The sequence below is a fragment of the Crocuta crocuta genome, unplaced genomic scaffold, assembly GCF_008692635.1.
Source record: "Crocuta crocuta isolate KB4526 unplaced genomic scaffold, BGI_CrCroc_1.0 scaffold288, whole genome shotgun sequence".
Taxonomy (NCBI): Eukaryota; Metazoa; Chordata; class Mammalia; order Carnivora; family Hyaenidae; genus Crocuta; species Crocuta crocuta.
In genome coordinates this window covers 851,096-863,799 of record NW_027532607.1, presented here as the reverse complement: position 1 = coordinate 863,799, position 12,704 = coordinate 851,096, and the positions used below count along the sequence as shown (strand labels likewise).

General features: G+C 40.6%; 1 protein-coding gene across 1 annotated transcript in view; it reads left to right on the top strand.

The window, feature by feature from the left end:
* The first annotated feature begins 52 nt into the window (after positions 1–52).
* Positions 53–12,704, top strand: part of KANSL1 (KAT8 regulatory NSL complex subunit 1) — a 174,694-nt gene continuing 162,042 nt past the window's right edge. The window contains exons 1-2 of the mRNA XM_077780285.1: positions 53–70; positions 874–1,007. The gene's annotated coding sequence lies outside the window, so the exon portion shown is untranslated. The remainder of the gene's footprint in view (positions 71–873; positions 1,008–12,704) is intronic.

Genomic DNA, 12,704 nt, shown 5'->3' with positions numbered 1-12,704 from the left:
TGAGGAAAGTGATGCTAAGTCTTCGAAGCAGAAGTGACAAGCGCATAGCAAGAACAAATCCACTCCAGAGGTGTTTATTTTTAATTTTTCTTAAAAATGAGGGTACTGTAGTCTTTGATTTTTCAAAATTTATTTTTGCGGGGTGGGGGTGCTGTTTTTTGGTCCCTGCTCGGGCAAGCCTCCATTTTAAGCGAAGCAGTAACTGGTTAAGCTGGAATTTTCATCCAGGCCTAAGACTTGAACAAGGATCCGACAAGAGGTCATTTAATCGATCCTCCTTCCCCCACGTAAACTTGCCTCCTTCTCTTCCTCAAAATTAAGTTGTTTGGTCTGCTTTTAAAGATCTCTAGGAAAGAAGGGTCTTTTATTTGCTTGGAGCACTTCAGTCAAGAGTAGATTTTTCTTTTTCATGTAGAATGGGCTCTGAAACTTGAATAGAATTTAGGGCCATCAGAATGGTCAGAAAGGTTTTAATTTATTGAATACAATTAAATGTGGCAAAGGTCTTTTTAGATGGTCAGTTAACAAATCACTTTTCACTAGTGTTTTTGAAGTACCCTGGATAATCATTTTTTTCAGCTGGGTTTTTGGTTTTCTGGTTATTTATTTGATAAATAATTTATTTGATAAGCAATTTTATGTTATCTAAAGTATGTGTTACACATTTAATCCACATTTTATGTAAAATACATTTCTACATGTAGATGGAGATATACATACACTCATTTGCCCTTTTCTAAGGGGGCTTTGTTTTGTACATCTTTGTAGGATGGTGAGGCAGATAAATAGTACTTTTAATTTCTGTCCAGATAGCCCAAAATGTTTGCCTCTTTGTGATTAGTTTTTAGTCTCACTGGAAGTTCTCTCTTTCAGATACCTTGCTGAAACAAAAAACCTTCCTGCTCATACTTGGTGGCTGAGGGATTACGGAGATTTCCTTCTTGCTCGTTTCTGAGTATTGTCTGAACTCCTCTGACACTATGACTGCTCTTTGGATGCCTCTCAAGGTAAGATGTGTGGTTTTTAAAATTTAGGTTCTCATTGTAATTTTTTCTTCGGAATTGAGAATATTCTAAAATCCTTAGATTTGCAGTTCTTAAGTTCTCTTGTCCGACACTCCTTTCCCTTCCTGAACTCCTAGTGTGTGTGCTTTCCTGACTGATTAGTTAGTTACTCCTTACTTTGGCTAGTGTTTTTGGTTACTGATGTTAAAGTATTGGTGAAGTTCTCAGATTAACTTCCATTTTAATAAAGTGTTTCCTTTTTAACTTTAAACCACGGCAGCCCACACAGTTGTAAAAATTCTGTTCCAATCTCAGTAGGATGGATTGACAATCAAACATCCAGGTCCACTTTCAAACAGGTACTTTAGAGTCATAGGTACTCGGGTGTGTCCCTCTGTTACAAATCTGTAGCTGATTCATGTGTTACAAAGGATGTGTCATTAACCATTTGTTTACTCTGAAACTTCGGGTAGTAAGTAGATGAGAACGTTCTAAGACCTGTTGGTTTACGAGTACTCTGTTGGAAGGTTCTCCTACTGCCCTCTAGTCCTGTGCATTCAGATTTACATTGTTTTTCTCAAACGGGTAGCACTTTGTGCCAAGTTTCATCTCACAGGATAAACTTGCTGGGCAGTGTGGCCCGGTGATCTTGAGATGAAAAAGCCCATATTGATAATGGTGGCCCTCCAGTCTCTTGGTTCCTTCTAATCTGTTGTATGTAGGTGGCCAAAGGACTTGGCATTAGGACTAGACAGAGGGTAAAGGTTAAGATGTATGTCGGGAGTACAGTGAGAGGAATGATGGGGAAAGATCAGGAATGATGGATACCCTCTGCCAGCTTTACCAGGTGGCACAGGTTGCCTTCCCTTGGAGCTAGATCCGAGTGTCGTTAAGACTCGTGGTGGTCGGCCCTGTGGAATTCCAAGCTAATGCAGCGAATAAATCAGAGAATAATGTAGGCTGTGTAACCTGAATATTTAGACTGTGGGAAATCTTTAGATCAGTGTAGACTGAATTCTCATCTTCATTTACGTTCCAGCGGCTGTTGTTGGATCCTTGTTGAGTTGGAGGGGTTGCATGGGGAATCCAGCCAGCAGTCCTGAACCCATGAGAAGTGGAGGACCTTGTACAGGAGTTTTTTTCTCTGGCACCTAGTGTTTTGTGCCAGGACCTGGTGGCCCCTGTTACTTCAGGAAGTAGGCAAGGGGCTATGAATGGGTACCAGTTCTCTAGAAACCTAAGGAAATTGAGACCCAGTATATCGGATTTTATTTTACAGTCACCTTAGTTTTAACTAAGCTATTAGGTACATAGAGGCCTGCTTTTGAAGACGTAAATGATGTTTAAGATTTCAACTCTAAATCTCTTAACCTGGTATGTTACGATATAGTCCCACAGTAACCCCTGAAGTTGTACCGAAGCCCTGTGGCATGATGGGCAAAAGAATGGAAGTGAGTGTTCCATACATACTGTGTGATTACCACCTGTTACCTACCATGTGGCTGCCTTAATTTTATGTTCCCCACCAGTCCTTAGATCACTGGAGACCTCTTTTGAGTCTAAAGAAATTTATTTGCTAACATTCTCCTATTCCTTTTATTGCTTAAATCCTTTTATTACTTAAAACTAAACAAAACAAAAACAAACCACTTTGAAAACTGTAGTGTTTGATCTGGGCAGGAAATAAAAGGGAACCTTTTGGGAAGAAGAGGATGAAGGATAGAAATTAGAAGGATAGAAAACAAAAAGGGAGAACTCTCTTTCTTATTGTGAATATCTTTAAAATGTTTCTAAGATATATTTTCAGATTACAGCTGCTTATTTTTAAGAAAGAAAAAAGGTAGGCTAATTAAAATGTATACTTTGGAGCCAAAATGTTCATTTCTTCTAGCTCATGAACTTTGTTTCTGATTCTCTTATTTCAAAATGAACTCTAGTTCTATCAGGCATTACTTACATGTTATTTATTTATTAAAAAACTTTTAAGTTTTAATAAATAAAACTCTCTCAGAGAGAGAGAGACAGCACGAGCAGGGAGAGTCAGAGAAAGAGAGAGAGAGAGAGAGAGAGAGAGAGAGAGACACACACACAGAATCTGAAGCAGGTTCCAGGCTCTGAGCTAGCTGTCAGCACAGAGCTCGACATGGGGCTTGAACCCATGAACTGGGAGATCATGACCTGAGCCAAAGTCGGACGCTCAACCGACTGAGCCCCCCAAGTGCCCTAGGCATTACTTACATGTTAGACCTGAGTATGTGCTTGTTTCCATGCATTTAGAAAATAGTGCCAATATGCACCCTTTTCACAGAGTGCCAAAGGAAAGATAACAAAAGGAAAAGAATGCCAAACAAAAACAACCTGAAGGCGGTTAAGGCACTGTTGATAATTATAAGTGGAGTGCCGCCTTGGTGGCTCAGTCAGTTGTGTGGCCGACTCTTCATTTCGGCTCAGGTCGTGATCTCACTGTTTGTGGGATCAAGTCCCAAGTCAGGCTCTGCACTGATAGCCTGGAGCCTGCTTGGAATTCTCTCTCTCTCTCTCTCTCTCTCTCTCTCTCGTGCACATGCTCTCTCTATCTGTCTCTCAAATAAACTTAAATAAACTAACAAAAAAGGGGGGGCATCTGGGTGGCTCAGTCAGTTGGGCGTATGACTGACTGGCTCAGGTCATGATATCATAGCTCATGGGTTCAAGCACTGCGTCTGACTCTGTGCTGACAACTTGGAGCCTGGAGCCTGCTTCGGATTCTGTGTCTCCTCCTTTCTCTGCCTCTCCCCTACTTGTGCTCTGTCTCTGTCTCTCTCAAAGATAATGTTAAAAAAAAAAAAGAAATTCCCATGGAGATTACTTACCCCCTTATGTATATCAGGGATCTACAGCTTTTTCATTGCTAGCCATGACTAAGCACTATGGATGACGTTTGACATTCCTAGGTCCAGTTGTCAGGGTGGGGACATGGGTGACATGGGAAAGGAATGGAGAGGAGCGGGGTGGAGAAGTGGGCAAATTGGAGAAAAGAACAAAGACAAGATGAGGGGCTGGTAGGAAAGCTGTGGGCCCTGGCGTGTGAAATGGCGCCACCATCCCTTGCCTCAGGTAGCTTTATGGGCTGCTGGCTGCCTTGTATGCTGGATTGAACTATGATGGAAGCAAGTAAAAAGTGTTCTTGACCAAAGGGTGGAATTAAAATATAATTCAATATGATATGGAAGGGTCTCCAGCATACATAGTCAAAGCAAGATGCAGAACAGTATGTATTCTATATTACCCTTTATGTGTTTTGGAGGGGAAAAAAGGAGAAAAGAAAATTTGTATTGGCTTGGTGTATAAGCACTTAAAAAACTTTAGGAGAATAAACAAAATGGTGACTGCCTACCTGTTAAGTCTAGGAACTGGGCAGGTAGAGCATAGAGTGAGAAGGATACTCTCACTTCAAAATCAGTAAAAAATCCTTCAAAAATCAGTAAATATCTCAGTTCTTTTTTTTTTTAATTTTTTTTTAATGTTTTATTTATTTTTAGGAGAGAGAGAGAGACAGTGTGAGCAGGGGAGGGTCAGAGAGAGAGGGAGTCACAGGCTGAAACAGGCTCCAGGCTCTGAGCTGGCAGTCAGCACAGAGCCCGACGCGGGGCTCGAACCCACGAACTGCGAAATATCTCAGTTCTTATATCTCTTCTCATCCTGTGTCTGGAAGTCAGAGAAACAGCCAGGGCCACAGCTGAGAGAGCAGATGGCCCTTGAACAGTGGCTAAAGGGATATATCACAAAGGGTATTGCCATCTAGGACACACAATTCTCCTGAGATCTTGAAGTATTTTCAGTTTGTTGAAGTATATTTCTAGTATTGAGTTGGAAGGTCAGGCATTTAAAGATTTTACGTTTGCTCTTAAGGTTTTAGTAAAAAGATTTTCATTGTTTGCTCCCTCACGTTGGCAGTTAGATACACTATCATGTTCTTGGCTGTGTGATCTTAGGCAATTTCTTAATCTCTCCGAGATTCAGAGTCTTTCTTTGTATTGGAAATAATATTAAAATTTGCTTTACAGCATTGTTGTGTATATGATAGCTGTAAAGGCCCTGGTATCTGGCTTAGTGAGCTACTACTGTTATTACAATAATTATTATTAATAATAGTTCCTTGTAGCCTGGTGGTAAGAGTGGGGACTCTCGCTGATGTTGGGCAAGTTCCTTTACCTCTTAGAGCCTTGGTGTCCTCATCTGTGTAAAGGGCATAATTAGAGTATCTGGATCCCAGGGTGGACTTCAGAAGAACTAAGAGAGTTTGCTGTTGCAAAAGGCTTAGAATAACACTTGGTATGTGCTCACTAAACATGAGCTGCTGATTTTCTTCCTGACATCTGTTTGCTCGTGCTGCCGTAACAAAGTGCCACAAGTTGAGTGTCTTAAACAACAGAAATGTATTGCGTCTCAGTTCTGGAGAACAGACGTCTGGGGGCAGGGACACGCTCCCTCTGCAGGTACTAGGGCAGGGTCTGTTCAGGCCTCTTCCAGCTGCTGGCAGTTGCTTGGTTTGTGGCCACACGACTTCGCCCTTATACAGAGTTCTCCCTGAATGCATGCCTTTGTGTTTAAGATTTCTCCTTTTAAAAAGGATAACAGCCATACTGGATTCAGGCCCACCCCAATGACCTCGTTTTAACTTGATCACTTCTGTAAGGACTCTATCTCCAGCTTTGCTGTAGTGGCATCAGGAGTCCAGAATCTCTTTTGGGGGCAACACAGTTCAACCCATTACAACATCCAGTAGCCTCATCAGCTCCACAGACTTAACGTCACTCATCATGGGTGACAGAGCCTCAGACCCTCAACACCTATACATAGGAAATAAAACTTTGGTGCAAACTGGGAATGTGATTTAAAGAAGTGGATTATTTCTGTAGGCTTCTCATGGATTTATCTTTATTATGTATAGATTTTTGTTACCATTGAAGCTTTATATAAAATCAAAAGTTTACAAGGTTAGATTGTTTTTTTTTTTTTAAACTGTCAGTAAAATTCTGATTTGAAACATGAAGGTCAAGATTACAGTATTGCTCTCCATGTCACATCCTTTGTGGAAGTTGATATTTGGGGTTTCCTTAATGTAAGAATTGGGCCCATGTATCTGTCTCTCGGTGTTGGGGAGCTAAGGATACCCAGTAATGTGGAAATAACAGCCCCTTCAGTGTGTGTTTTCTATGCAATCAGATGCCCCACTTGAGGAAGCTGACATGGTTATCCTTTAACATTTGGCTTCACACGGTCATTTTTGGGTAGACAGTATGGGTCTCCCCAGAAATAGCAAGACCTTGAGGAAGTTCCTCCTGTGGCCTGACTGACTTGGTTAGTCCTTTGCTTCCATTCCTTTCCTATTTGCCATTAGAGTAAAGTTCAAACTTTTTAACATAGAATATAGGCCTCTGATGATCTAGCTGCTGCTGACCTTTCTGTTTTGTTTTGAAACCTTACCTTTCACCATTGGCCGGTGTGCACCTTTGTTTGATGGTTTCCTTCTCCTGAAACTTCTAGTGTTAAGACTTAAAAAGTTAGCATTGAGGTGAAGATTTTTCTGAAGGTATTACATGCTTCTCTGCCTCCTTAAAGGAAGCACTTTGAACAAAATTATATCTTTTCATAGTCCAGAATTATGAAACATCCTCACTGTGCCTAGCAGTTTCTATACTGGGCTAAAATATAATGTGCCTTTAGAGACCAAAAAATACACTGTCTGAGTGGACTAGTGTGTATGTATTATGTAACTCTTGGGTTATTCTTTTTTAAATTTAATTTTGTTTTTTATTAAGTGATCTCTACACCCAACATGAGGCTTGAACTCATGACCCCGATACCAGGAGTTACATGCTCTTCCAGCTGAGCCCGGGGGGCATCCCACTCTTGGGTTGTTTTCTATATTCTTTTGTCTGTTATCATCTACCTTCATGATCTCCCACCTTAATGTCAGGCAGTTCTTGTCCTTGTCCCAGCCTCCAGCCGCTCTCCCCGCTATTTTAATGGCTTCTTTCTGTAGTAGGCTAGGATACCGGCAAACTAAGCTTCTGTAAATTATTTGCCAAGGAGACGTAAATAGATCTTCAGTGAGAGCTGGAAGGACTTTTCTATAGATAAAACATATGAAGAGTGACAATTTTTTGGCAGCCTGATGTAAAATGATATGGCTTTGCTCTTGTGCATTTTATGGAGAGGAAGCATCCATTGCTTTCAGATTTTTACGTGCTCTGGGACTGTTCTGGAGAAATACATGTTGTGAAATTGCTTTGTGAGTTGTCATCAGAGGCTAGTTCCTAAACTCTTTCTCCTATCTCCCTGCCCTGAAGAGAAGGAGTTCATAGTGTTGGGTAATTGTTTGGACTGTGGGAGGAAGGGCCATTCCTCTAGGCCAGAGAGAGTGCTGGTGAGGCCGAGGCAGACCAGCAGAGGTGGGAGAAAAGTAAGGTAAAGGGGAGGAGAGCAGTGCTGGGCCTTGTTGACTGGTTTGCCCTGGAGGACAAAGAGTAGCCATCATAATTCTGGAGGCTCAAAAATATATATATAGGTACTTGACTTGAAGAAATTGAAAAATATTATCTTTTTAAAAAATTATCTTTTTAGTCTGGACAGTCTAGTGATTTAAGTTTTTGCTGGATTTTTTTTCTTCCTTGGAAATCATCTTGTGAAATGTTTGCAGCCTAGATTATAATAAGTGAGATGGCCAGATGAGAGTGGAAACGGGTAAAAGAATCAAAGAAAACATTTTAATTAACACTATAATTCTGAAAGCATCTTATTGTGGGGGCTTCTTTGGAAGTTGAACAGCTGCCTTGCTTGTAAAGGAAATCGCCCTTCCCCCAGTGACTTTGCCTCTCGGGTCAGAGAGCACACAAAGCCTATTAGGGAAGACGCCCTCTTGGGTCCACTGTCCCTGTGTCTGTCTTTGCCTCTTCCCATGCTAGCCCCACCCTGCTGGCCTCTTGAGCTCTTTTCTCCCTCCTTGTAGGGACCTCTGGCTGTCAGTTGTCTCTTTTCCCAAACAGTTTTCAACCTCCCATGCCCTTTGGCTCTCGTTCTCCAGCTTTTAAATACATTCAAGTCTCTTTTACTTTTTAAGAACACAAAACCCTACACTACAACCATTGGCTCTTGGCTAGATTCTACCTATGAGTTCCCTTACAGGTTCATCCCTGTTGCCAATTTTGGAGGATCTCTTTTTACCATCTTCTGAGGCCTCCTCGTAGTCGTGGACACTGTGGCTCATTCCCCAGGAGGTGGCGGTGGTCCTTCCTGGCCTCCTGTCTACATTTCTGAGAAGCAACGTGCAAGAGTGATACAGAGCCTGGACTCTGGATCCAGAATCCTAGATTCAGATCGCAGCTCTTCCATTTACTGTATTACCTTGGAAAAATTATTTAATGTCTCTGTTCCTCAGTTAACTTCATCTGAAAAATGGGAAAAAATAATAAAAACAGTAACACCTCCCTCGGGACTGTTTTGAGGAGCAAATGAGTTAATACACGGAAAGCACATGGAGGGGTGCTTGACACATAGTAAAGTACAAATGATGTGAGTTCAGGTTCTGTCTGCATCATTGTCGTCTCTGGCTGCTCTGTTTACTTTGTGGACTTTTTTCCTCTTTCACATCACTGTTGGCCTTAGCTTGGCCCTCTCTCTTCTTACCCTATGCATTTCCTAGGGGACATTTTAAGAGCAGTTTTTGTCTCGTTCACCATCCATATACTGATGATTTGCAAATGTGTTTTTTTCTAGCTCTAAATGGCCTTTTACCTCTGCATATACACAGCTGCCTCCTGGACATCTCTACATGGCTGTCCCATTTTCATTTCAAAATGATCTAATCAGGGGCATTTGAGTGGCTCACTCAGTTAAGCATCTGACTCTTGATCTCAACTCAGGTCTTGATCTCAGGGTCATGAGTTCAGGCCCTACATTGGGCTCTTGCTGGGCATGGAACCTACTTTAAAAAAAAAAAAAAAGACCTAATCAACTACTCTGCCTATTCCAACCTCTTCCCATCTTCATGTCTCTGTGAGTGGTACCATCACTCACCCAGTCACTCAAGTCAGGATTCCTTCTTGTGGCATAATGGTCACCATGTTCTTGAGATCCTAGCTCATAATGTTTTCTTAGTCTCCTTCACTTCTCTCTCCTGAGGGCAGACTTTTGTCACCCTTTGTCTGCATGACCTCTGTCACCTTATGATTTATTCTACTTGACTGCCTTCTGTTTTCCACGTTGCTGCCAGTGTGATCCTTACAAAATATTGATCTCATCATCTGATCATATTCCTCCTTGCCTGGCTTACCTGGCTTTCTGGGTGGAATTCAAATGCTTCTGCCAAGCACCCAGGCCCTGGTGATCTGGCCCCTGCCAGATCATCTCTCTCCTTTCTGAGCCCCCTGCACTCAATGGTGCTGAGTTTACAGTTCCTTCTGTGCAAGCATCTTACTGCTCCTTTGCCCCTGGGCCTTCATCTCAGCAGTTGCTTCTGTTTAAAGTGGCTTCTGCCCTGTTATAGAAGCTTAAGTTCTCTGAGTTCTTTAATAATAGTGATGGCAGTAACAGTGACAGCAGTAGTAGCTGACATTGAGAGCTTCCTGTGTCCCCAGGCATTGCCTTTGGGGGTGTGTGTACACAGCTGATACTTCTTCTGTTGTACAGTGATTGCAGGTTTGCTTCTCACGCCCAGCTAGCCTCCAAGCCCTTTGAGAGCAGGGCTTGTGTCTTGTCTTTTACTGTCCCAGCCTGCCATGTTGGCACTTGGTGAGTGTGTGTTGAACAGATAGTCTAAGGGCTGTGTTGCCCCACTGAAGTACTTCTTCAGGAGGGTATCAGTCAAAAAGCTGAGTTAGTCACATCCATTCACCAGTCCCGACCTTACCCTTTGGAACTGTAGAACCCAACTTGTTCTGTGTGAGCAGCTGAATAGCTTGGAATAGAATTACAAGGAAGTTTTTGTTTTAAATTTCCACTGAATGGGACATAGGTGTTTTTGTTTTCTTTGTTTTGCTTTTGAAAAAGAGATCAATTTGCTGACAAACCAGTGTCACCTGGTAACTAGAATGTTTTCACATTATTAGAATGAAGTAAAGGATATGAATATTATTTAGGCTTGTGATGTTCCAACCAGGTAGTATATTTGGTAGTGAACTGATTAGAATTCTTTACTAGCGGTCAGGTGTTGTCTCCCTCCTTTTTCATCAGTGCTCTGTTGAGGTTAGACACATACTCTTTTATCGCTGTATAAAAATTATGTTTTTAGCAACAATCCAGAATTTGGACAAGCTTATACATTTGACTCTTGAACAATGCAGGGGTTAGGGGTGCCGACCCTGTGCAGTCAGTGATCCACATAAAACTTTTTTTTTTTTTTTAAATGTTTTATTTACTTCTAGGGGAGAGAGAGAGAGAGACAGCTTGAGCAGGGGGAGGGTCAGAGAGAGAGGGAGTCACAGGCTGAAACAGGCTCCAGGCTCTGAGCTGACAGTCAGCACAGAGCCCGACGCGGGGCTCGAACCCACGAACCATGAGATCATGACCTAAGCGAAAGTCGGACGCTTAACCGACTAAGCCACCCAGGCACCCCGATCCACATAAAACTTTTGACTCCCCCACAGTTTACTAATAGCCTACTGTTAAAAAAAAAAGTAGCCTACTGTTGACTGGAGTCTTACCAATAACATAAACAGTTGATTAACATGTATTTTCTATGTTATATGTGTTCTGTACTGAATTCTTAGAATAAGGTAAGCTAGGGAAAATAAAATGTTAATAAGAAGACTATAAGAGAAAATACATTTATGTACTTTACTGTATCAATATTGTCAGTTTACATTGTCTTTTTATAAGATGAATCATGTGTCTGTCTGTATCTATGTAAATACTGTCTCATATGACAAAATATCGTAGGTGTTATATATTACTAATAGTAGACATCAAAAATGAAATGATAATGTACACTCTGTGTGTGAAGGTTTTGATAAATTTTAAGTTTTTTAGTTTGTATATAGTTTGTGGTAGCTGTAAAATAGACTAGTATCTATATACATTTTATGCGTTCATAATATACCTAACATTTTACTTATTTTTTGATATTTCTAGACTATGTGGTTTATCTGCCAGTTTTTTCAACTGTCACAAATTTCCAAAAATGTTTCCAGTGTATTTATTGAAGGCAACCTATGTATAAATGGATTCACGAACTTCAAGCAGTTGTTCAAGTGTCAACTACAATTGGTAGTCTGGTTTATTTTTATCTAGGTTTTGATCATGTAGTAATTTTTTTGGCCAGGAGGGGGAGCCAAAGTCACTGATATGTGACTGCATCATAGGTTTTTGAAGTTTATACCAAAGGAAAGTAAGAAAAGCCTTACTGACAAAGAACTAGTCAGAGTTCACAAGGAAGAAATACAGCTGCCAAGGGGCATATGAGAAACATATTTATTCTGAAGTAATTAAAGGAATGCAGATTAAACTGATATACTATTTTTTTGAGTTAACTATACCCCATTTGGGTAGACTCATGACCCCCAAGACTAGAGGCACAAGCTCCATTCACTGAGCCAGCCAGGTGCCCCGTAGAGTATTTTTTTTAACCTATCCTGGCAATTGAACTATGTTGTCAAAGGTAGTAAGGGGACAGTCTCCAAAACTGCTAGTGAAGTGTGCATTGGGCCCAGTTTTTCTGGAATGTATTTTGGCAACATGTACAGAAATATCTAAAGATGCCCTTTAACTTAGTTATTCTGCTTCTAGGAGTTTACCTTATGGGGGAGAAAAGTAGAGATATATAGAAAGATTTGTGGACAAAGATATTCATGTAGCATTATTTATACTAGTAAGAACTGAGAATAAACTTGAATGAGCAGTGAGATTAATCGGTACATTATGGCATATTTAAGGATGGATGATTATACAGCCATAAACGGTATTTTTGAAGAACTTTTAATGTCTTAGAATGTTGAGTATGTAATAAATGAAACATTCAGGATATAGAGATATATAAGGATTCTAAATATATAAAAGATAAAGATATAACAACAAACATATACATAAATAAAAGAATGAAAGGAACTATAGCAACAAATCTCACTGAGTCTGTTAGACAGAGGTCATCAGCCAATTATTCTGTCACCAAGAGATGTTTTGAGGTGAGACAATGTTACCTTATAAGCCATTAACTCCAGAGACTTAGGGCCTCACCTAAGGTGTCACTCGTATCCTGGAGGACCCCAGAATGGACTTAATATACATACATTTATGCACTTCTTGAGTATTCTTAACCCTAAATACCTCTTGGTGATAACAATTCCACACATTTCTTTTTATCTATTGTGGAAAAAAAGACTACCTTTTGAAGTTTAAAAGCTTAATATATTGTACTGAGATCTGGTGAATAAATTAGTATATTTGCCATATTGATACATTTCTGATTTTGATCATAGTGCCCTTGGCTTTCATGTTTCTCAGCTGAAGATGATTGATTTTAAGGTGTAATCTCTGGTGAAACCTCCTTCGGCCTCTTAGTCATTCCATTTACACTTCTTTGGATCCTTGTTAGCATTGCTTTGCCTTTCTGGACTTATGGTAACCAGTCATAACTATATTTCAGATACAGCCAAATTATTATTTGCTAGAAAGACAGGAAAATATGTTCTGTTTTTAGTCTTTTCCTTGACTCCAGCCCCC